This window comes from Anomaloglossus baeobatrachus, chromosome 1, assembly GCF_048569485.1.
Source record: "Anomaloglossus baeobatrachus isolate aAnoBae1 chromosome 1, aAnoBae1.hap1, whole genome shotgun sequence".
Taxonomy (NCBI): Eukaryota; Metazoa; Chordata; class Amphibia; order Anura; family Aromobatidae; genus Anomaloglossus; species Anomaloglossus baeobatrachus.
In genome coordinates this window covers 198,677,923-198,704,754 of record NC_134353.1, presented here as the reverse complement: position 1 = coordinate 198,704,754, position 26,832 = coordinate 198,677,923, and positions in this window count along the sequence as shown.

Here is a 26,832-nt window from a genome sequence, read left to right as displayed (position 1 = left end):
TGGAAGGGGTTTTGTACGGCACTCCAGATTGATGTCTGTTTGTCTTCTGCATACCATCCTCAGACAAATGGGCAGACCGAACGGACGAATCAAACCCTGGAACAATACCTTCGATGTTATGTCAGCCATCTCCAAGACGATTGGTTGAAGATGCTTCTGTTGGCGGAGTTCTCATATAACAACACTCAGAGCAGCTCCACTAAGGTAACGCCCTTTTTCGCTAACCTGGGTTACCATCCGACTGTTTTGCCTAGGTCACCGGTTGCGGTTTCGGTGCCAGCGGTGGAGGACAGATTGACGGAACTACGACAGAATCTGGAGGTTTTAAAGGACACTGTGGCTACGGCCCAGGAGCGTTACAAGAGGTCGGCAGACACTCACCGGAAACCGGCACCCATGTACAAGGTAGGGGACTCTGTATGGTTATCCACCAAAAACCTGAGATTGGGTGTTCCTTCGCAGAAGCTGGGACAAAAATTCATCGGTCCGTTTAAGATCACCGGGATCGTGAGCCCTGTGGCCTGTCGGCTACGGTTACCGCACCATCTAAAGGTACACCCGGTCTTTCATGTGTCTCTCCTCAAACCCGTTTCCCCTAATACGTTTCATGGTCGTGTTGTGCCTCCTCCTCCGCCTGTGATGGTCGACGGCGAGGAGCAGTTCGTGGTTGAGGACATTATTGACTCCCGGCTCCATCGTCGTCGGCTTCAGTATCTGGTACGTTGGCAGGGGTACGCCCCCGAGGACGATTCCTGGGAACCAGTGGGTAACATTCGGGCACCCCGGAAGATTGCTCAGTTTCATCGGCGGTACCCGGACAAGCCAGGCCCTGATCCGTCCTGAGGCCGTCTCTGGGGGGGGGAGTAATGTCAGGTTTCCAGGTTTTCCAGTTCTCTTTTGAATGAGCTTGCCCTCGGTTAACATGGAGTTTACTGTTCTGTTGCCCTACTTCCTGTCCAGCTGCTTAAAAGGCCGCCTCTAAGCCTAGTCCAGTGCCTGAGTATACTGCTTGCTGTGTGCTCCTGCTTTGCTGCTGCTAATCCTGATTGCCTTTTGGATCCTCCTAAAGACTACCGACCGACTCTGGACCTTACCCGGTTTCTCAAAGCTGTGCCTGGATTCCGTCTGCCATCTTCGGTCAGCACTCTGCCCGGTTCTCTCTGGTTCGTAACCACTCTGGACAATCATCCCGTACGGACACTCCTGGACTTTTACCGCTTGCCCCTTGTGTCCCGGCTGCTGCGCATTTAGGCCTTCCGGGGTGATTGCCGGACAGTCCCTGTATAGGGGTTCGCTCTGGTGGTCTCCCTGGGGGAGTCCGGTGCGTGGCCCCGGGAATTCCCTTCGCTCCGTTTCGGGAAGGTATTTTGTGTATTTGTACCGCTGTGTTTTCCGTTGTGTATCTACCGTGGTTACATATTATAAAATATCTTGTACCAAGAACTCGTCTCTGATTGTCATTGCCCTACGCTATCGAAATCCTCAGAACATATATAAGTATTACAGACACATAGGTGTATGTGATTAGGACATAAATATAAGTTACCTATAAACTGTTTCCTGCTTGTATTCTGCCTTGGAGCACCTATGTGTTGTGACAAATTTTTCCCAATGCCATTATCCACGGAGGCCTTAGTGTTTTTATGTTGGATTATATCTCGTCGTTTTGGCGTTAGACGGCACATGTTGCAATATGATAATGTAAGAAGAAACAGATTGTGGGTGCATCCACTAATCATGATGCGGCCTATGCATGGTCATTTCCATACTTTATTTTTTGAGTTACGGAATTTCCCAGATGTTTTTTTCATACTGCCGTTTGTCAGTTGAGAGTTTTGATTACTTACTAAATATTTTACGACCTCATTTGCAACATCAGGACACTTGGATGCGGCTTTCCATTTCCCCTGAGGAGAGATTTATGGTGACTCTGAGGTATATTTTATTTTTTTATTCTTTTTTAAATGTGTTAGGTTTCACATTGAAATGTGTAATTGATATTTCTTGATCTAATCTCAGTTTTTAATCAATGTTTGTGGTTTGTTTTTTTTGCTTTTCTTTAAAAAAACATATTGATAATTGAAAATCATTGTTTGTCTTGTTTTCATAGATTCTTGGCGACTGGTCAATCTTTTAGTGCTTTACATTTTGATTTTTTGTTGGGGAGATCAACCATTGCCGTTATAGTACATCACACATGCGACATGATATGGCAACATTTAAAAGACCAAATGATGCCTCAGCCAAACAGAGAAGATTGGTTGAAAATCTCTAAGGGCTTCAAGGACTCTGTGGACTTTCCTAACTGCATAGGAGCTTTGGATGGCAAGCATTTCAGAGTTAAAAAACCACCAAACTCTGGTTCACGTTATTTCAATTTTCATAAGTTTTTTTTCTGTTGTTATTTTGGCATTGGTTGTCACTGAATACCGTTTTATTTATGCTGACATTGGGGCCTATGGTAGTGCCTCAGATGCCCGTATTTTCCGTTCATCAAGATTAGCCCAACGCCTGCAAGAAAATTCATTATTGATCCCACCCCCAGTTGCCCTACCTGGTACATCTGGACCGCTGGCACCATATGTCATGGTAGCAGATGCAGGATTTGCATTATCCAAACATGTTATGCGACCATATCCAAGGAGATCAATTGATGACAGGAAACAGTACTTTAATAATCGGCTAACTAAAGCAAGACGTTATGTGGAGTGTGCATTTGGTATTTTAGCTAACAAATGGCGCATTTATCACACAACTATTCAGTTGCAGCCAAACTCTGTCAAATCTGTCATCAAGGCTACCATAGTGCTTCACAATTTCTGTCGGATACATGAAGGGGGACCTTATGTTGATGATGAATCTCAGATAAACCATGTTGTTAATCCAACAGGTGAACCTATGTCTCATAATTCCGTGACATCTGGATTACAAATTAGAAAATTATTTACTGATTACTTTAATTGTTTTGATGCTAATAATAATATTGATGTTTGTTAAGATTTTTATGGGTTTATTTTTTTAAAAATGTATTATTTTCACTTAGACGAAAATGTTTAATTAGTTTAAACAATCTAAGAGCTTAAAGCTTACTTGTATTAAAGTGAAAATGCGTTAATCACCAACTGACATTTCTGTTAACAACATGGATTTCTGAATTTTGTATGTATGTGTTTGTACATTTCTGTGTTAGTATCCTGAATTTTTGTTTGTTTAAACTTACAAAATTAATAATGTTAATCGTCTATGGAAAAAATGCAATATTATATATAAATTTAAAAAAGAAACAGAATTTTTCTTTTCAAAACATCTTTTTTTATTAATAAGATGCCTATTATTCCATAAAGTAATGATGTTATTTTTTATTTTCAAAATAAAAAATGAAATTCTTGCTCATATTCTGTAAACTTTTACAAACTTAACATTTTTTTTTTTCTTTACAAATTTTTTATATACTTTACTTAAAATAGTACACTTGCAAAAATTTAGGCATTGCTTACAATGTTGTTAAATTGTCAACCAATTATGTTGGTCTCATGTTGGACATTTACATAGACATAATAATTGTAAACTTTGTTTTGAGAATATAAGAACTCATGTACCCATCAAATTGGTTGGGTACCAATGTGTTCATAAAAAAAATAAACATATCCATGGCATAAAACATATATGTCATCCGGCACAAAATATAATCACACATGCCTTTTTTTGTTTTTTTAAGACTCTGAGTTTAAACATTTTTGGCAATCCCTTCTTTTTTTTTTTTTAACATTCATCATATTTGTTGGTTGAATGTAAACATTACAAAAAATGTGTATCATAAGTCTACAAGATCTTCTAGGGAAGTAACCTGAGTGTTGCTGAGTATGTTGTTTTGGGTCGCCTCAGAAATTGTATTTTCAGGAATGGAAGCAGTTGTTTGCTGAACAACATTCCTATTACTAACTACAGTAGTGTGTGGAACAGTCTGTTGCATGCTTGTTTGGCCCAACACATTGCCTGTTGTTGAGTACACCTGTGGGTCTACATGGGTAAGTGGGTATTGTGTGTGTGTGTATGTTGTTGACCTTGAGGATAGTTGACTGATGTTTGTAAGTGTGGTGTAGGTAACATAGTTGAGATTGGATAATGAGGCATCATGAATGATTGTGGGTATGTTGAACCAGGAAACAAGTTAGGTAAACCACCAATATTTGTGGGTTGAGTAAAGTAACTAGTACTTGGAGTGGGTTGTAAATTCATATAGTTTATGGGTTGCTGTGAGGTAGCACTTTGTACAGTGCTTAAGGCGCCAGTATTGGTTGCAACATACCCTTGTCTAATTGGTGTTGGGAATACCGTACTTGAAGCAATAGAAGGTTGACCAGATTGTTGTAATACTGGATTAGTGACAACTACTGTTGCCATTGTTGTTTGTGTTGAAATGGTATTTTGATTGTCTGTTGTGTTTGGGACTGTATGTTGTTGCATAATGGTACGCCAATTTTCTATGGCCTCATAAACTCTCACTGGTTCCTGTTCTGCCTGACTAGCTGAAAGTAGGGTCAGCATAGCAGCACGTACACGTTCCTGCCTATCGGATGCAATTTTGGTTAAGCTAGTAGATAAAGACCGACAAAAACGCTCGGCATCTGTTTCTGGAATTAAAGTGTTCATTATGTGAATAATGCGTGTGTCAATTATTTCCGGTAAGGATCTCATTTCCTCAGGTCTGCGGATTCTTTTTGCACGGAGAGGTTGTGGTGCAAAACGTGGAAGTGCATTTGTTTGTGTTGATTGTGTTGCTGGTGTTGTTGTTTGTTGTGTTGATGAGCCTTGGGTGTTGGTTTGTGCACTCTCTGTCCCACCCTCATGTGATTCAGTTGCTGCTGCTGCATCTTGTTGAATCTCTTGATTTTCACTGTCTTCTCTGCAGGTTCTTGTTCTGATGCTGAGGTGGCTGTAGCAGAGGGACCAGCTGTTGGTTGTTCATCAGAATCGTCTAGATTATCCTCCGTTCTATATTAAATTAGATAACATATTACAATCATAACATTTATCTTTTTTAAATTATCTTCAGAAAATAAAGGAATTTTAATGAAAAATTAATGTTAATAAAAAATTAAATAAAAAAAAAAAAAACTTACTGTGTTACTTCTAAGATGGGTGCTAGGAAGCTTATTTGTTCATAATAAACATATCTGCGTTTGCGGCCTTGGCTGGATGAGGATGGTATAGGGTTGTACTCCCTTCGCTACTGATCACGTGCTGAACGCCAACGCCTTTTGACCAAGTCAACTGTTGAATTTAACAAAATATGTCACTTGCAACATTCAGCATAATTCTGCACACATTAATGAGAATAATGTTTGCTAAATGTAATGTACAATTTTAAATAATAAAGGTGGACAAATACATTAGAGGAAAATTCATTATTTTATATATTGTTCACTAAAAAACATTTTTATACATTCACACATAACAAAATAATATTTCTCAGAAATTAACTTTGAAGTAATTGTGATATAGATTTAAAAAAGATATGTTTTTTTATTAACAAGAAAATTTAGGCAAAAAAATTGAGAAATATTATTTTAATAATTTAGGTCATGATATTGAAATGTTATTAAAAAAAAACAAAAAAAAAAAATAAAAATAACTAAACATGATTAGAAATTGGGATAGAAAAATTAGACTAATAAAACATGGAATTGAAATTCACATGACAGTTTTATCTGTTAATTAATTAACTTCATGAAGAATTCAAAATCATATTAAAAATTAAAGTTTACTTTGAATTATTGTACTTTAGAAATGTTAGGTAACCTTTTTTAAAATTTATCATTAACTCAATAAATAGATTAATACATATAACAATTCTTCACAAAGTTAATTTAAAAAAAACAACAACATTACAATAACAAAACATTCACAGTTTTAAATTATTAAAAAAAAAAATATATATATTAAAAAAAAACATATAAAAATAATATAAAAACTTACCATATTTAGCACGCTTTGAAGGCGAACATCTATCCCATGCATTATTGGGGTACACTTCCTCAGCAACTTGAAGCCAATGGCGGTCAACTGTCAGTCTGTCATGGTAACCATCAACACGTGTATCCCATAATGGTGGGTGAGTCTCGACAGCTGATATCAGTTTCTCCGTGTCCACCCGTGGAGCCATTATTATATTTGGAGGCAGAAATTGTGCTCAAAATAGTTCTTTCACTACACAGAACTACAACTGCTTGCTTGCTCACTCCTTCTGCAAATGCAAAGTAAGTTTTGAGCAAAAAAAAATGTTAGCTACGCCACCTGAAAGTATTTGAAATTGTAACAACCTTTAAATTTAAAACACGGACACGGACCACACGGATAGCATACGGAGGCCATCCGTATCACGTACGTGTAAACACGGACCCATAGGATTTAATGGATCCGTGAGGACGTTATGCCGGGGGAAAACGGACATGTCAGCGCTTTTTCGGCACGGTCAAACGTAGGCACGGAACGGACACACGCTCCGTGCCAAAACACTGACGTGAGGCTATTTATATTAAAAGGACTGTGTCAACATAAGCATGTGTCTCCGGTACGTGTAAAAAATGCCAAACACGTACCGGAGGCACGGATGTGTGGCGCTAGCCTTAGGCGGGGTTTGCACACTACGACATCGCAGGTGCGATGTCGGTGGGGTCAAATTGAAAATGACGCTCTTCCGGCATCGCATGCGACATCGTAGTGTGTAAAGGCTCGATGATACGATTAACGAGCGCAAAATCGTCGTAATCGTATCATCCGTGCAGCGTCGGCGTAATCCATGATTACGCTGACGCGACAGTCCGATGTTGTTCCTCGCTCCTGCGGCAGCACACATTGCTGTGTGTGAAGCCGCAGGAGCGAGGAACATCTCCTACCGGCGTCACTGCGGCTTCCGTAGGATATGCGGAAGGAAGGAGATGGGCGGGATGTTTACATCCCACTCATCTCCGCCCCTCCTCTCTGATTGGCCGCCTGGCGTGTGACGTTGCTATGACGCCGCACGACCTGCCCCCTTAACAAGGAGGCGGGTCGCCATCCAGAGCGACGGTCGCAGGACAGGTGAGTCCATGTGAAGCTGCCGTAGCGATAATGTTCGCTACGGCAGCTATCACAAGGAAATCGCTGCTGCGACGGGGCGGGTACTATCGAGCTCGGCATCGCAGCATCGGCCTGCGATGTCGCAGCGTGCAAAGTACCCCTTAGACTAGTTGCCTGGATCAATGCCCAATCACAGAATCTAGGGCACATTACCAGGAATATTTTTCAAGAAAGATATCCAGGCCTTTCTTAAATTTTAGTTATGAATCAATCATTACAATATCACGTGGCAGGGAGTTCCATAGTCTTACTGCTCGTATAGTAAAGAATCTGCATCCCTCTAGACATAGTGGATGCTCCCTTATCCCCGCCACATGCCTAGGTTTAAAAAGATCATTAGAAAGGTCTCTGTACTGCCCCCTCAGATATTGTGTATTTATTTTTCTGCACATGACATTTTATACACGGTGCAGACAGGCCCCTTAATATTAGTGTGATGCTCTGGCAAAATCAGGTAGTCACAGAGGTTGTACCATACTCCACCCTCCTTGGATACCAACACAAAACGTATACCCAGGTACACCACACAGCCAGTAAAGCCTAGTCACCCCTTCATAACAATAGGGACACACCAGTGGGCAGGACCAGGCGGATGGGAGTGCCTACCTAGGGGTCCTGAGGTATCAGGGGCGGGAATACAGGAGTTGAAATTGAAGTTAAAGTCTGGGTCAGACAGGAGACCGTAGTCGAGTTCTGAGAGCTGACATTGGAGGAGTGTGGCAGTGCAATGAAGTCAGAGGTTGGGGCCCCTGGACTACCGGACTAGGTGGCAGACGGCAAGCAAGACCACAGGCGACAGAGATCCGGTCACGGGAGACCTTAAGTGGACCAGGCAGGGTTTTAGCCCACTGGTGCCGACAGTGGGAATCCGGTCCGGAGGCTGTGCACAGTTGGGGTGCCTGGACCCTAGGACGAGGAAGCTTGCAAGCCCCTTTGTTAATTGACCAGACAGAGACAAGGTTTCAGGCCTTGTTCTACAGAAGCCCAGAGAGCGAAACGGAAGCCCAATGCGGGGGATAGGGTGTCCTTAAGAACCCACAGAGATCCCAAGGGTCAGATTTCGCGGGCCACAGCTCCCAACATACACAGTACCGGGAGTGTACTTCCTCGTTCCAAGCAGAGTTGTACCAGTGAAGACACAAACATTGAGTGCAGTAGGAAGGAGCCCCTGTTTGATACACCCGGGTGTGGGACCCGAATACACCCGCCACAGGCGACCGGTCACTGGCAATTTGGTTTACCACTGGACTCTGCGTGTAATTCTTGTGAACCGTGAGTACACCATTTACCCCCGGTCAAACCCTGCACATCACCTTCAACAGCCATTGCTCTCATACACCTGGGCCCCAGGACTACACCTCCCCTACCCGTGGAGGGGATTCCATCCTGCTGCCCTGCTCCATCAGCTCCGGGCGTCCCATCACAAGGCAGCGGCGGTGTCTCTGTGGCGCCCTGGACAAGCCAGGTCGTCACAGGTACTACACCAACACACCCCACACCCCGGCTAGGCACACCTAGGTCAAACACAAATCCTTGCTGCCTTCCTCCAGGGGCTGATGTCCACACCAGGGGGTGGGCCAGGCGGTTGGCCCCGCCCACCGAGGAGTTCACAGTCCTGGAGGCGGGAAGAGTAGTGAGATGAGTTTGGAGAGTGAAGTGGTAGTAGAGGAGACTGACCGTGTCCGGGTGCGTGGCCCGGGCACATACAGCAAGGTTGGCAGACGGTGGTGACCGTCTGCAGGAGAGGCTGATTGGAGTGAACCGTAAGGACCGGGGACGGGCGGTGGCCTGCCGGTACCGGACCGGGGAGTGAAGAGAAGCCAGCACCATTCGGCAGGGCCTACAGACCCCGACCAGGCTAGGAGTCGTCGTAAAACCGGTCAAATCCGTTAGCGAAAGGAACCTCCGGGGTTTCCCAGCAGTCAAGACCCGATTGAAGGCAACAGCTCACACCGTAAAGGGAAACACAGTCACCGCCAAGGCTACAGTTCCCAGGGCCAGAGCCTGCGGGCAAAAGAGGTTCCCTCAGCATCCATCCAAGCTGGGGAGCGGGTTACCGGTGGGAAGCCATTGGAACCGTAAACACAACACAGGTGCAGGGAAAGGCAGTCACCATCAACCTGCCGGGAGGAGAACCATCGCAGCCGTCTGTGGGACCCGTCCATCCAGCCGTTTGTTTGACCAGAGACTCTGTGTAAATTACTGGCTGAGTGAGTACCACCGTGCCTTGCGGCACAGCGCTGCCCCCGCGACCCTGCACCTCACCAGGCCCCGTAACCCGCCTGTCATCCCCAAACCCTCACCGGGGCCCCGGGACAACCAACCCCCTACTCATGGAGGGGAGAAACAACATCCAAGCTGCTCCCTGTCATAGCTCCCGGGATCCCCGTCCAGAGCAGCGGTGGTGTCACAACTTCACCACAACCGTGGGTGGCGTCACGGACAATATCCCCAAACCACATACCAACCCCCCTTTCACTCACGGGCGAGGAACGCCGCTCGAGTCCCCGGGATCCGGCCCACCGCTCGAGCCACCACCGAGCAGCAGCAGTAGCAGCCGGACCCGAGCAGTGGGTGAGCGCAGCGTCCCCTCCTCCGCCTGCGACATCTCCATCCCTCACCGCAACCCATGGGAGGCATCACCGACAAATCAATCCCCTGTAAATACTCCCTTTCTACGATCGGATGGCCGTACGAGCCCGGTTCCGGCTACCACTCGAGCCACAGTAACAACCCGGATCCGAGCAGCCCCTGCAGCGGCCCGGCCCTCGTCCGCAACATTTGGACTTGGTTCTTTTCATGAGCATCTATTAGTGCATCCCATTATTGTATTAGCCTTGGCAGCAGCTGTGTGACACTGGTCAGTAAAGTTGAGTTTGATGTCCAAACATATACCCAAGTGTTTCTCAATGACAGTTTTACCCAGTGTTTTACTATTTTTTCCTTTGCTCAAGTGGATAACCTTACATTTCATATGAAACTTCAATTGGCATTTCTCAGCCCAACCCTCCAGCTAACGTAAATCGTTCTGTAATATTAAATTATCCTTCTTTGTATTGATTACTGTTTTGCTTCTCGCCAGTTCGTTGTGCTTGAGCATGTAGGTAAGAGTGGACCTGCTGGATGATCGGCGGAGCCAGGCTTACCCATACGTGAGAGGGGTGTAAAGCCTGATTTACATGTTACGATTTCGCATAGATCTCGCATGTGATCGTAACCGCCCCCATTGTATGTGCAGCACGTTTAATTTGTTGAATGTGCTGTACAAATGATTAACCCCCGTCACACGTACTTACCCGTCCATACGACCTCGATGTGGGCGGCAAACGCCCACTTCCTGGAATGGGAGGGACGTTCGGCGTCACATCGACGTCACGTGGCAGCCGGCCAATAGAAACGGAGGGGCGGAGATGAGCGGGACGTAAACATCCCGCCCACCTCCTTCCTTCCGCATTGCTGGCCGGGAGCCGCAGGGCGCAGGTAAGATCTGTTCATCGTTCCCGGGGTGTCACACACTGCGATGTGTGCTACCTCGCTTACGATGAACAATCTGACGTTCAATTTTTAGGAATTGAACGACGTGCATGCGATGAACGTTTTAACGTTCAATCGCAATCGCACGTACCTGTCACACACTACAATGTACCTTACGATGCCGGATGTGCGTCACTTACGACGTGACCCCGCTGACACATCGTAAGATATATTGTAGAGTGTAAAGCGGGCTTAACTAAGCATCTACCAGGTATTCACCAGAATTTCTGATGGTGAGGTTGGGCTTGGCTGCAGGGAGACACTAGGTGCCACTCCCAGGGCAGTATCTGGAACTGTGGTAGCCGAGTGGAGCTAGGTGACAGCAGGACAGCAATGGAGATACAGACATGATGTTTACTAGGACTCAGTCAGGGCAGACTCAGGAACACAGACTGGACTGGAACATGTGCTGTACACAGACAGGACTTGAGCAGAAACACTGGCTGGACTGGACACACCGGATCCTGAATATGCCAGTCTCTGGATATAAAAAAAAAAAAAAAAAAAAGCCAGCACCAAATGTGCACTTCAGCACGAAACATTCCAAACTGTACTTATTATAAAAAAATGTTTGAGATTTTTGGCAAAAAATTGCAATTTCTTGAGCTGCCTCGCCACGTCACGGCAAATCTCATTCGAGGCAGTCCTACACTAAAACATTTTTATAAAATGTGCCATACGGCCTCACTATGAATAGTAGAACTACTCTTAGCAGCACTCACCTGGTCTATTTCAACCCCGTACCCATGACTGAGTCATGGCTGTGGGCGGGACAGGTCCAAGCAAATGCTGCATGAAGTAAATAGGCTGTGGACAAAGCCTGATGACTTAATGTGAACAGTCACCAACCGCCAAAATCTAGACAGATGGAATACATCCCAAATTGGGGTGCATAGCAAGGTGGAGGTCAACCACCGACCAATAGGACTAGGACTAGGACTCAGTCAGGGCAGACTCAGGAACACAGACTGGACTGAAACATGTACTGTACACAGACAGGACTTGAGCAGAAACACTGGCTGGACTGGACACACCGGATCCTGAATATGCCAGTCTCTGGATATGTAGAACACTGGCAGGAAACCTGACTCAGGCAGGATACACACTGGTACCAGGACTCAGGAGAGGATACAGGATGCAGGCTAATACCAGGACACAGGGACAAACTTCAAGATCAAAGACAGGACTGGTATGGAAACACAGCAGGCACAGAACTGAATACAAGTGGGACTGGTGCTGGATACCGACAGACCGGCGCAATAGGGTAGACCAACATGACAGGACTAGGCTGGGAACCTAATGAGTTGCTCAGGCCTCATCCAACAGGGGAGGGAGAGTTAAATTCCTGGTGCCTCCCAGCGATAGGCTGGGGACACCTTTACAAGGAGAGCCAGGGGCTGCACTACGCTATAATTGTTGAGTTTCTTATGGTCTGAAGAATATTTTTGGATTATTTTTACTTTCTCTGGCAATCAGTCTCTTTGTTTCAATCTTTTCTGCATTGATTTCTAACAGAATTTATTTAATTTTCTATAACTATTTATTCCTCCTCACTACCCTCTTTCTCTAATTCACTTATCACTTTCTTGCTGTCATTTATTGCATCCCTTACAGCTCTGTTTAGCCATAGTGGTTTCCTCCTATTTCTAGCTTATTTATTCCCATTGGATATATAATGCGCACATGTCCCATTCAGGATGCTTATAAAAGTGTCCCATTTGCTTTGTATACCTGTATTTCTGAGGACATTGTCCAAGTTTATGGCACTATAGCAGGGTTAACACGCTGCAACATTGCTAGCATCGGCTAGCGATGTCGAGCGCGATAGCACCCGCCCCCGTCGTACGTGCGATATTGTGTGATCGCTGCCGTAGTGAACATTATTGCTACGGCAGCGTCACACGCACATACCTGTGCAGCGATGTCGCTGTGACCACCGAACAATCCCTCCCTCAAGGGGGTGGTGCGTTCGGCGTCATAGCAACATCACTGCGGCGTCACTAAGCGGCCGGCCAATAGAAGCGGAGGGGCGGAGATGAGCGGGACGTAACATCCCAGCCACCTCCTTCCTTCCGCATTGTCGGTGGAGGCAGGTAAGGAGATTTTCGTCGCTCCTGCGGTGTCACACATAGCGATGTGTGCTGCCGCAGCAACTACGAACCACATCGCTAATATGCAAGTAACGATTTTTTGATTCAGGACGACCTCTCCGTGGCGAACGATTTTGGCCACTTTTGCAATCGACTAAGGTCGCTCGTACGTGTCACATGCTGCGATGTCGTTAACGTCGCCCGATGTGCGTCATAAACACCGTGACCCCAACAATAATATGTTAACGATATCGTAGCGTGTAAACCCCGCTTAAGTATATGTCTTGGAACTTAAACTTTCTGAAACCTAATGTCTTTGTAGCCCCCTTTACCATACATATTATGAATGGATACATGAAAAATTACTATTTTGTGATCACTATTACCCAAATGTCCTTCAAAACATATATTTAATATGCGGTCTAGCCTATTGGTTCATATTAAGTCTCGCATTGCCCCCCAATCTTGTTGGGTCCTGAACCACTTGTAAATGTAAATATTTTTCATTGTCAAAAACCTGTTTCCTTTTTGTAACGCATGCCTGGAGCCATAGACTCAGAATGGCTGTAAAGGGAGGCTAGAGGAAAGCCGCTCACCAAGCAAGACCCTGAGTACTCTGCAACCCTTTAACCCCTATACAGGGATTTGGAATTACACATAGCCCCAGAGACCACCACCCGTGGTAGGCTGTAGTCCGTGGTAGTCAGGCAGGGTGAAAAACCAGGAAATGCATCACAGGAACAGAATCGGCAGGCAAGGGCGTAATGAGGAAACAAAGCAGAGGTCAAATCCGGGACTGACAGCAAGGTACAAAAACGACAGGCAGGAAGTTAGTCAGAAAACAAGCAGGGGTCAGCGCACAGGAATTACTATACAAACAGAACAGGATCCAGGAATACAGAACTATCTCTGGCGGTGGCCAGCAGACAGGAGGGGGTTTAAGAAGGGTGTGGTGTCTTCCAATTGGTTGTAGCTGAATGATGGTAACTTCAGCTAGAAGACACACGCCACCTACAGTCAGCCAGTGGTACTGCAGATCCCATGGAAACCCAGCTCAGTGGATGAGCGGAGCCTGCACCCACCAGCGTCGCTGGCTTTGAATCCTCTCCCACCACTAGCACTATCCACGGCAGTAACACAGCATCACCTGGTGATCGAAGCAGAAGTCGATGGAGTGGACTCCAGTGGGGACGTAACACTTTGCTTCACTTGCAGGTTTCTGCACCCCAATTTAATTCAGGATAGTTGAAGTCCCCCATAATAATGACGTCCCCCTGATTCGCTGCCTCATGTATTTGCTTTATGAAGATATTTTCTTCTGTTTCCATTATATATAGAGGCTTATAACAAACCCCTATCAGTATTTTATTATTCTTTCTCCCTCCCCTTATCTCCACCCATAGAGACTCTACATTTTCATTAGACTCACATATATTTTCACTTATGATCGGTTTTATGTGTGATTTACATATAAACACACACCTCCCCCTAACTTATTTGTAAGGTCAGTCCTCCGTTATCCCCACCATATCATAATTTTTTTCTAACTATAGTAATTCTAATTCTTCCATCTTGTTGGTGAGGCTACTGGCAGTAGTGTACATGCACTTTTTATAATTCTCTGTACCTCTTTTCTTGCTTAGTGTATTAACTGTCCTATCCCCTCCCCTCCAGTGCTACCCCCAATTTCATTACTTATGCCCAGCACACTCTCTTCCCCTCATGTACAATTAATACTTTTTTCCCCAGTCCAAAGTTTAAAAACTCTTGCAACCTTCTAGTATTTTTTTCTCCAAGCATAAATTCATCCTCCCCATTGAGGTGCAATCCATCCCAAGCATAGAGCCTTTTGCTAACAGAGAAGTCTGCCCAGTTCTCCAGGAACCCCAAAACCTCCTTCCTGCACCAATTCATGAGCCACTTATTTACCTCTTTAGTCTCCACCTGCCTATCTGGTGTGGCAATGGTACATGCAGTATTTCATAAAACAACATCTTCGACGTCCTAGCTTTCAGCTCACAGTTTAATTCCCTGAAATCATCTTTAAGAACGTTCCATCTACCTCTAGCTTTGTCATTTGTGCAGCTGTGCACCATTACTGCTGGGTCATCATCAGTCCCTCTCAGTAATGTCAACCCAGTCAGCGATATGCTGAACTCAAGCACTAGGAAGACAACACACTGTCCTATTTGTTCCACTAATAATTCACACTACCAAGCATGGTACTTATGGATTTGTATGAACATCCATGAGATTTCTGGACAAACTTTGCCTGTTGATGCTTTTACTTGGAGTTTTGAAGTTACCATATCTTGTATGTCCATGAGTTTTCCCGCACGATGATCCCGGCTCTGCTACATCCTGAAGTCATAGCTTGCAGGCACTTTAAAGAGAATGACTGCGGCTTCAAGCAGACACTAAATAATTAAAAAAAACCCACATAAGTCCTTTTTTATTTTGATACACAGCCAAGATAACGCTAGGAGATTTATCTGAGTATTAATATATGGGATACCCTGTGTCATTTTTTACATTTATTTATCTACTAGCTGTAGTACCCAGCGTTGCCCGGGATAGTCTCTGTCTGTCTCTGTCTGTCTCTGTGTGTCTGTGTGTCTGTATCTTTGTCTGTCTCTTTCCCCGTCTGTCTTGTTCCAGGTCTGACTTGTTCCAGGTCTGTCTTGTTCTAGGTCTGTCTTGTTTCAGGTCTGTCTCTTTCCCTGTCTGTCTCCTTCCCCATCTGTTTCTTTCCCCATCTGTTTCTTTCCCCGTCTGTCTCTTTCCCTGTCTGTCTTTTTCCAGGTCTGTTTCTCTCCCCATCTGTCTCTTTCCCCGTCTGCCTCTTTCCCCGTCTGTCTCTTTCCCCGTCTGTCTCTTTACCCATCTGTCTCTTTCCCCATCTGTCTGTTTCCCTGTCTGTCTCTTTCTAGGTCTGTCTCTTTCCAGGTCTGTCTCTTTCCAGGTCTGTCTCTTTCTAGGTCTGTCTCTTTCCAGGTCTGTCTCTTTCCAGGTCTGTCCATTTCCATGTCGTTGTCCTTGTTTCTGTCTCTTTCCTTGTCTCTGTCTCTTTCCCTGTCTCTTTCCCTTTCTCTTTCTCTGTCTGTCTCTATGTCTGTCTCTTTCCCTGTCTGCCTGTCTCTGTCTGTGTATGTCTGTGTCTATCTGCCTCTGTCTCTTTGACTGTCTGTCTGTCTCTGTCTCTTTCCCTGTCTGTCTCTGTCTGTCGCTGTCTCTTTGACTGTCTGTCTCTCTCTATTTCTTTCCCTGTCTGTCTGTCTCTTTCCCTGTCTGTCTGCCTCTGTCTCTTTGACTTTCTGTCTCTCTCTCTCTGTCTCTTTCCCTGTCTGTCTCTGTCTATCTGTCACTGTCTCTCTGTCTCTTTCCCTGTCTGCCTCTTACTCTGTCTGCCTCTATGTCTGTCTCTCTCTGTCTCTCTCTATCCGTCTCCTCACCAACATCTTATTACCTCACACATAAGCTTCTTATACTAACAATTTATTTTGTTCCTATAGCAACCACTCACAGCTGCTGTTAATAACCTAAATTAATAGTCCGTGGTCTGGGTGCGTGCCTCTGGATAAGTGCCTCATAAATGGCAGAAATATACCAGAAATGACCCAAAAATGACCAGAAGGTAAAATTTAGCTCTTTCTAACCAAGTTTGCCACTGACACAATTTATTTATTAAATCCCATACTTACCACATTACTCCCACCATGTTCACCTATGCCCTCACAGTCCTTGCCCCTCCCCTCCTTAAGCCTGCTTTACACCAGGCAATCTATCGGGCGATAGATCGTCGGGGTCACGGTTTTTGTGACGCACATCCGGCATCGCTGGCGATGCCGGCCTGTGTGACACCTCCTAGCGACGCAGTATCGCTCACAAATTGTGAGTCGGGTACTGCTCGTTAGGTTCCATAATATCGGTTACTTTAGTCGCCCATCGTTTCCGTGGTAGCACACGTCGCTCCGTGTGACACCACGGGAACGATGAGCAGCTCACCTGCCTCCCGCGGCCGCCGCCGGCTCTATGTGGAAGGAAGGAGGTGGGCGGGATGTTTACATCCTGCTCATCTCCGCCCCTCCGCTCTGATTGGCCGGCGGCCGTGTGACGTCACTGTGACGCCGAACGTCCCTCCCACTCCAGGAAGTGGACGTTCGCCGCCCACAGCAAGGTCGCACGAGAGGTAAGTATGTGTGACGGGGTTTAGTAACTTTGTGCGACACGGGCAGCGATTTGCCCGTGATGCAAAAAGGACGGGGGCGGGTAAGATCGATTGTGAAATCGCACAATCGATCGTACCGTGTAAAGCAGGCTTTACTCTCCTTCGATATCCCCACACCCCAGCACCCCCTAAACAAATATTCATCTCCCCTTCCCTCCTGCCTTCTCATCTGTCCTCATCTGCTGACCTACTCCTGAACCTCAGATCACTCCTAATATCACGCAGACCATGCCGTCCACTCTCCTTCGTCCATCTGCTCTCCCTTTCTCTACTCCTTCTCACTGCTAGTGACATAGCCCCCAATCCTGGCCCCCCACAGATGGTACACCCCTCTTTATCACCCACCTACCACTCTCCACATACTAGTAACTACCGCAATCTATCCAACACAAAAACCATTCCCCTCTCACCCACTCCGCTGCCCCCTCTCTCTGGAGCTCTTTGGAATGCCCGTTCAGTGTGTAATAAACTGCACATCATTCATGATCTCTTTCCCTCCAGGAATCTATCCTTTCTGGGCATCACCGAAACATGGATGACACCCTCCAACACTGCCTCCCCTGCTGCACTATGCTACAGTGGCCTTCACTTCTTCCACACTCCTCACCCTGGCAATAGACAAGGTGGAGGAGTGGGCCTCCTTCTTTCTAACAACTGCAGCTTCACCCCAATCCCACCTCTACCCTCCCTTGTCCTGCCTTCCTTTGAAGTGCACTCTGTCCGAATCCATTCTCCCTCCAACCTCCAAGTGGCTGTCATATACAGACCCCCGGGCGCTACCACTGCCTTCCTCGACCACTTCTCTGCCTGGCTTCTACACTTTCTCTCTGCTGACATTCCCACCATCATCATGGGTGACTTCAACATCCCCACTGACACCCGCCAATTAGCTGCTTCCAAACTTTTCTCCCTTGCTTCATCTTTTGGCTTAACTCAGTGGTCCACCTCTGCTACCCACAAAGATGGACACACACTAGACCTTATCTTCACCTGCCTCTGTTCCCTTTCTAACCTCACAACCTCCCCCCTCCCCCTATCTGACCACCATCTTCTGACCTTTTCAGCCCTGTCCTCCTCACCTGCCCTCCCTGTCCATCACCTAGCACATCCCCGCAGAAACCTTGCACACCTCAACATGCACACCCTCACCGACGCTATCCTTCCACTGTCCTCCATACCGTCCCTCCACGACACAGACAGTGCCACCACTTTATATAACACCACTCTCACATCAGCTATTGATTCAGTCGCTCCCCTTGTGCAGGGCAGAGTGAGACGAATCAATAGACAGCCCTGGCACAACAACCTCACTAAAAAACTCCGGCAAAAGTCTAGGGCTGCAGAGCGGCGGTGGAAGAAAATGCACTCCCAGGAAGACTTCACCACATTCAAAAATGCAATTCACACATTCCGTTCAGTCCTCACCTCCGCTAAACACGACTACTTCAGAAACCTCATATCCTCTCTAATACACAACCCCAAACAGTTATTCAACACTTTCAACTCCCTCCTTCTCCCACCACTGCCCCCTCCAACCTCCCTCATTTCTGAAGAAGACTTTGCCACTTATTTCCAAGAAAAAATCGACCTAATAAGGCAAGTCTTTTCTGCTCAGCCACCACAACCCCTTCACATAACTGACCACTGTCCCTCTCCCATAAACTTCCTCCTCACCATCACCAAAGGAGAGCTTGCACGTCTTCTCTCAAAAGCGCACCTCACCACCTGCGCACTTGACCCCATGCCATCACACCTCCTCCCCAACCTCACCACCATCCTTATTCCAGCCTTAACCCATCTCTTCAACCTATCTTTAATGACTGGTACCTTCCCCTCTGCCTTTAAACATGCAACAGTCACACCTATCCTAAAGAAACCTTCCCTCAATCCAACCTCTACTACCAGCTATCGCCCCATATCACTACTCCCACTTGCTTCAAAACTCCTGGAACAGCATGTCCATGCTGAACTTTCCTCCCACCTCTCCTCTAACTCTCTCTTTGACAACCTACAGTCTGGCTTCCGTCCACATCATTCTACCGAAACTGCCCTGACTAAAATTACGAATAAATTACTTACTGCCAAAGCTAACAAGCACTTCTCTATACTCCTACTTCTAGACCTGTCCTCAGCCTTCAATACCAGTGACCACTCCCTCCTATTACAGACCCTCTCTTCCCTTGGTGTCAGAGATCTTGCCCTCTCTTGGTTCTCTTCATACCTTTCAAATCGCACTTTCAGTGTCTCCCACTCTCACACAACCTCTTCATCCCGCCATCTCTCTGTTGGCATCCCTCAAGGCTCTGTCCTAGGACCCTTACTTTTTTTTATCTACACATTTGGCCTGGGACAACTCATAAAGTCCCATGGCTTCCAATACCACCTATACCGACGACACCCAGATCTACCTCTCTGGCCCAGATGCCACATCTCTGCCGTCCAAAATCCCGAAATGTCTTTCTGCTATATCCTCCTTCTTCTCCTCTCGCTTCCTAAAGCTTAATGTGGCCAAAACTGAACTAATCATCTTTCCTCCGTCTCACCTACACTCTCCACCTGATCTATCTATTACAATAAATAACACCATGCTCTCGCCAGTACCCAAAGTTCGCTGCCTCGGAGTGACCTTTGACTCTGCCTTATCCTTCATACCACACATCCAATCCCTCACCACCTCCTGCCGTCTTCAACTCAAAAATATTTCCAGAATCCGCCCTTTCCTCAATTCGCAATCTACTAAAATGCTAGTGCATGCCCTCATAATCTCCCGCCTCGACTACTGTAATATCCTCCTCTGTGGCCTCCCTGCCAACACGCTCGCCCATCTCCAGTCCATCCTTAACTCTGCTGCCCGACTGATCCACCTCTCTCCTCAATACCACCCCGCTTCTCCCCTCTGCATGTCCCTCCACTGGCTCCCAATCTTCCACCGTATCCAATTCAAACTACTAACACTGACCTGCAAAGCTGTGCATAATCTCTCTCCTCCGTATATCTCCGAACTAATCTCCCACTACACTCCAACACGTCACCTCCGGTCCTCCCAAGATCTCCTTCTCTCCTCCTCTCTCATTCGCTCCTCACGCAACCGACTCCAAGACTTCTCCCGAGCATCCCCAGTCTCCTGGAACTCGCTGCCTCAACACGTCAGACTATCCCCTACCCTTGCAAACTTCAAACGGAACCTGAAAACCCACCTGTTCAGAAATGCCTACAATCTACAATGAACTCACTGCCGCCCGACCACCGTGCGGAGCTGCCGCCCGACCACCGTGCGGAGCTGCCGCCCGACCACCATGCGGAGCTGCCGCCCGACCACCGTGTGGAGCTGCCGCCCGACCACCGTGCGGAGCTGCCTCCCAATCTACACCCCACCTACTGTCTCCTCCCCATAATCCTATAGAATGTAAGCCCGCAAGGGTAGGGCCCTCTTCCCTCTGTACTAGTCTGTCTACTGTAACTTGTATATGTATTCTGTATGTAACCCCCTTCTCATGTACAGCACCATGGAATTAATGGTGCTCTATAAATAAATAATAATAATAATAATAACCTATAGCTCGCAGCTCCATTGACTTTAATGGAAGCAGTTTTTTTGCAGAGTAATTGTAAAGTGCGGGATTAAATTTTCCCATCAAAACATATTCTATGACGTTCCCTGAGTCACATGAGATGTCTGTGCAAACTGATTGTAAATGCAATGGTGCAAATTCCTTTAGCGGACATACATACATACACACATACATACACTGAGCTTTATACAGTATATTAGATTTTTACACCACTATAGGGACGCAGACAGGATCTGTGATTCTAACCAATCACAGACCCTGTCATAGAGGGTGGGGTAGTGGTCTGACTGCAACCAATCACAGATGCCGGGACTGATGGTAGGGAAGCAGTGAATATGTATGAGAGCTAATGATTGGACCCAGAAGCAGTGTTACAGCCACAGGGAAGGTTAGTAAATATAACTGTCCTGCTTTATTCCTTATTTTCTTTCTTTTGCAGCCACACCTAGCCTTACTAACACCATTTTCTAACACACAGCTTTGGGTCCTTTAGACTTGTATAGGGTACATTGTTAAGAGTCAAATTTTTTTGTCTCGTGCTAGTTTGGCGAACCCGAACATCCACAGATTTGCTCATCACTTCTGATGACATCTTCTTTCATGTTTAGAACCTATGGCGTTGGTGAACATAGCAGCAGGGTGCCGGCACTGCATTCACCTCGCCCACAACATCTATCAACATAGATCCAATAGATCTTCAATGTGCAGTAATGCAAGGCACTGTAGTAAGTAAAACCATCGCTGCCCCTTGAAGCCCTGTTTAGTAGGGGCAAAAAGTGCAGCCACAGCCCCTTGTGATATTCCTCTTGAGACTCCTCTCAAACAAAATGTCACAGGATGTGCAGAAAAACCCCACATTTAGAGATAAGCTAGATAGGAAAAGAGTAGGGTTTTGTGTAAGCAAATGACAAAAGTGATTAGGGTGTAAGGATAAATATTAAGAAAGGTCATTATTAAATAATTAGCATAATTTTAATTAATTATTAATAATGTTCATTTAATATTAAAAATAAGTCCAAGAAGAATGAATGGCAGCATTAGAGGAGCAAATTATTATACAGTAAAACAGAAAAGTAATTACTGAGGAATAATATCCAACATCAGACAGATAAAATGTGACAATGCATAAAAACATTTCAGTGGGCTAATATACACTATATATGATCACGTAATAATAACCTAATAACATCCAAGCACCGTAAACTTGTATGTAATGGAGTTCCTTGCAATCTAATGGGACCACATCCAGTCACTGGCTGTCAGGAATAGCTGCTGACCTTAAGAAAAAGTTAAAATTGGTTTGTTTCCGCTTCTGTTTTCTATTACGCCATCTGCAAAATGATCAATTAGCCTAATGCGCTTTACATATTGGCACTCGTGATGCTTTAATAGATCCCACCGATCAAATGATCACCAGGTCTCTGGGGGTTCAACAGAATTACTATATGCTTGCTGACCCAGAAAAGTTCTTATAATGAGGTGTGGTACGGTAAGGCACTGTTTACCTCCGTAACTGGAGTTTTCATGGATGCCCCAGTTACAGTTGAAAAAAATGAATAATAAAGGAAATTTAAAAAAAAAAGTTACCATGAGATTTTTTATGGTTTCTTTAGTGATAAATTATGTAAAATATACATATGCTGTACTTTTAAAACATCTGCAAAAAAAATAAAAAAAATATATAAAACAATAAAACAAATATTCATACTATCATGATAGCATAGAGAATTCTTTCAATAGGTTTTATTTGCTGTGAAACTTGAACATCAAATTATATAAACCAAGAAAGCCAAAACAAAAATAGTTTTTTTCTATATTCGCATCACAAAGAAAAATATAAATTACACAATACCGCATTGTTTGTTTTATAAGACACACCGGATTATAGACGAACCCCAAATTTGAAGGAGGAAAATAGGAAAAAAATAATTTTTACTGTTAAAATGAGGGTCCGTCTTATAAACCTAATGCTTATTGTACTTTACATATTGGCACTTCTGATGCTTTAATAGATCCTACCAATCAAATGATCACCAGGTCTCTGGGGGTTCAACAGAATTACTATATGCTTACTGACCCAGAAAAGTTCTTAAAATGAGGTGGGGTACAGTAAGGCACTGTTTACCTCCGTAACTGGAGTTTTCATGAATGCCCCAGTTACAGTTGAAAAAAATGAATAATAAAGGAAATTAAAAAAAAAGTTACCAAGAGATCTTTTATGGTTTCTTGGATGATAAATTATGTAACATATACATAGGCTGTACTTTTAAAACATCTGCAAAAAAAAATAAATATATAAAACAATAAAACTTAAATATTCATACCATCATGATAGCATACAGAATACTTTCAATAGCTTATTTGCTGTGAAACTTGAACATCAAATAATATAAACCAAAAAAGCCAAAACAAAAATAGTTTTTTTTCTATATTTGCATCACAAAGAAAAATATAAATTACAATTTGTTTTATAAGACACACCAGATTATAGACGCACCCCAAGTTTGAAGGAGGAAAATAGGAAAAAAAATATTTTTTACTGTTAAAATGAGGGTCCGTCTTATAAACCTAATGCCTCTTGTATTATCTCATCAGGGGGAAGCGGCGGTGGAGGAGCAGCTCAGGAAGGTCACAGGAGGCAGGGTAGGTGATTCTGCGTGCTCGAAGGAGGGAGTGTCGTGGCTCAGTGGGGTCAGCGATGCTGCGGGCTTGGAGGAGGGGGTGTTGGGGCTCAAGTGGGTCAGTGTGCGGAGGGTCAGCGATAATACGGGCTCCTGGGGTGTCATGGAAGTGGGCGCCATTAATCTGTCGGCAGGCTCGGAGGAGGTAGTGTTGCGGCTCAAGAGAGTCAGTGTGCGGCAGCAGAGTGTCAGTGATACTGCAAGCACATGGAGTGTTGTGACGGCGAGCACTACTGATCTGCCAGTGGACTGCGGGCTCCATTGATTCGCTGGCAGTTGACACAAAGGACTTCAAGAAAAATGGCTGCGGAGGCGGCGCATGCGCAGATTGGCCTCCATGGCCATTTTCTTGAAGTGCATTGCAGCAACCGCCGGTGATTCCAAGAAGCTTGCAGATCAATGGTGTCCATCACCGCAACACTCCATGAGCCCTCACTGTTGCTGACCCTTCGCTGCTGCACACTGATCCTCTTGAGCCATCACATCCCCTCCTCTGAGCCTGCCAGCAGATCAATGGTTCCAGCCACCATGACACCCAATGATCCTCTCAGTATCCCTCACCCTCTGTTGCTGCACACTGACCCTCCTGAGCTGCTCCACTGCAGTGACATCCCTTCCGAGCCCCCTGTATTGCCGACCCTGAGCCACCAATGCCACCCTAGTAAAGACATATGCGGTTTGTAAGATGCACCGAAATTTTTCCCAGTTTGGGGGGAAAAATGTTTCTTACAGACCGGAAAATACGGTAATTTATATGTACCTTAAAACAGCATTAAGAAATAATACAATGTGTCCTACATAAAATAAACCCTCAAAACATCCATGTCAGTGGAGAAATAAAAAGTTATGACTGCTGAAATCAGGAAAGCAAAAAACTGAAAAAAATTATTGCAGGTTATTAAGGCCCTTTCAGGCCTGGTCAATACAAGAAGTTAAAAATATACCCATGACATGCACTTAAAGTGCGAGCCCACCAACGTGGCGTAAAACTCAATATGCATTTCAGCCTCAGCCATCAGCGTAAGCATGTCATCTGTATTTCTTAAGATGAATTAAGTAAATTAGCACTATTGATTTGTACATTATTAAGTGTTACATTAACGATACAAAACTAATTCTTCTGCTAATAAAATGGTAGATAATGGCCCAGCTTCTAAATTGTCTTCGGTAGTAAGAACATATGAAAACTCAGTAACACGTATTGATCTTAAATGTGATGTCTTATTTTGCTCAGTTGAACCCAATTAGTTTTATTTTTCTCATGCAGTGATTTCTTGTTATTACTTCTTACATTTTTTTTCTTTGTGAAATGCGATAGATGAATCTAGGTCTTCAATCAATATAATTGCCGAGATTAAGTGTCTATATCCCAATAAATGTCTAATTAAGTTCGGTAAATTCTTTTTCTGGTGAGTGGAAATGCACAGCTGGTAAAATTACATAGTGATAACACAAGATTAAAATGCAAGAAAAGATTAACAACTAGAAAATTACTTTTACGCTATAGCCGGGAAACAGTGTTATGTATAATTGTTTAAGTACAGATTACATAGAATTTACTTTAGGATAGATTTGAGGATTACAGGTAATTTACACTAAATGATATGTTGCCATAAAGCAAGGTTTCAAGATTTCTTCTATTAAAATCCCTTACTTCAATGGTAAAAGGCATAATTTAAAGAATCATTCCATTCATCTTTGTATGCCCTAAACTTGTGTAACTATGTAATTAAGTGTAAGTGTGTTAATATACTTACCATTTGGCATCTTCCCTGATTTCCATTGCTTCTTCGGTCTTTTTCTCACTCATGGGACTGAAATTCTGAATCGCTGGATCAGACATGGATTTATATGTGAGCTAGAAGTCACTTATTAAATTTAAGTCCATGGTGCTTCGTTCTGACACTCCGTAGTCTTACATTATAAAAGCAAATTGCGGCTCACATAGAAAACTCAGCGCAATCAGAAGAGTTGGGATTGCAGTCAGGTGAATGAGAAGAGGATTGTAGCGGTGCTGCAAAACAGACAAAATAGCGATTGGTGGGTATGTTAACACACTAAGGCAGGGGTGGGCAATTAATTTTCCCATGGGGCCGCATGAGAAATTGGGATTGGTTTAGAGGGCCGGACTAATATAATTACCTCAGTTCTACCCAATATACTACATTACTACACCCCCTCCATATACTACACCTGTAATAAACTACACCACTACACCCCTATATACTACACCTGTATTATGCTACACTCCCTCCATATACCTGTAATATACTACACCCCCATATACACCTGTATTATACTACACCACTATATAATACACCTCCGATATACTACATCATTACACCCCTATATACTACACCTGTAATATAGTACACCTCCATATAGCACACCTGTAATATACTACATCACTACACCCCTATATACACCTGTAATATACTACATCACTACACCCCATATACACCTGTAATATACTACATCACTACACCCCATATACTACACCTGTAATATACTATACCTCCATATAGCACACCTGTAATATACTACATCACTACACCCCTATATACTACATCACTACACCACTATATAGCACACCTGTAATATACTACACCTCCATATAGCGCACCTGTAATATACTACGCCTCCATATAGTACACCTGTAATATACTACACCTCCATATAGCACACCTGTAATATACTACGCCTCCATATAGCACACCTGTAATATACTACGCCTCCATATAGTACACCTGTAATATACTACATCTCCATATAGTACACCTATAATATACTACGCCTCCATATAGTACACCTGTAATATACTACACCTCCATATAGCACACCTGTAATATACTACGCCTCCATATAGTACACCTGTAATATACTACACCTCCATATAGCACACCTGTAATATACTACGCCTCCATATAGTACACCTGTAATATACTACGCCTCCATATAGTACACCTGTAATATACTACGCCTCCATATAGTACACCTGTAATATACTACACCTCCATATAGTACACCTGTAATATACTACACCTCCATATAGCACACCTGTAATATACTACGCCTCCATATAGCACACCTGTAATATACTACACCTCCATATAGTACACCTGTAATATACTACACCTCCATATAGTACACCTGTAATATACTACACCTCCATATAGTACACCTGTAATATACTACACCTCCATATAGTACACCTGTAATATACTACACCTCCATATAGTACACCTGTAATATACTACGCCTCCATATAGTACACCTGTAATATACTACACCTCCATATAGTACACCTGTAATATACTACACCTCCATATAGTACACCTGTAATATACTACACCTCCATATAGTACACCTGTAATATACTACACCTCCATATAGCATACCTGTAATATACTACACCTCCATATAGCACACCTGTAATATACTACATCACTATACCCCCATATACTACACCACTAGCCTGCACCCCCATATCACACACACTACACCCCCATATGTCACACACCATGCCCACATATCTCACCCTGCCTGTACCCCAACTTACCCCTCTCAAACACTCTGCACCCCTTCACATCCTTCTGTCAGTCTGC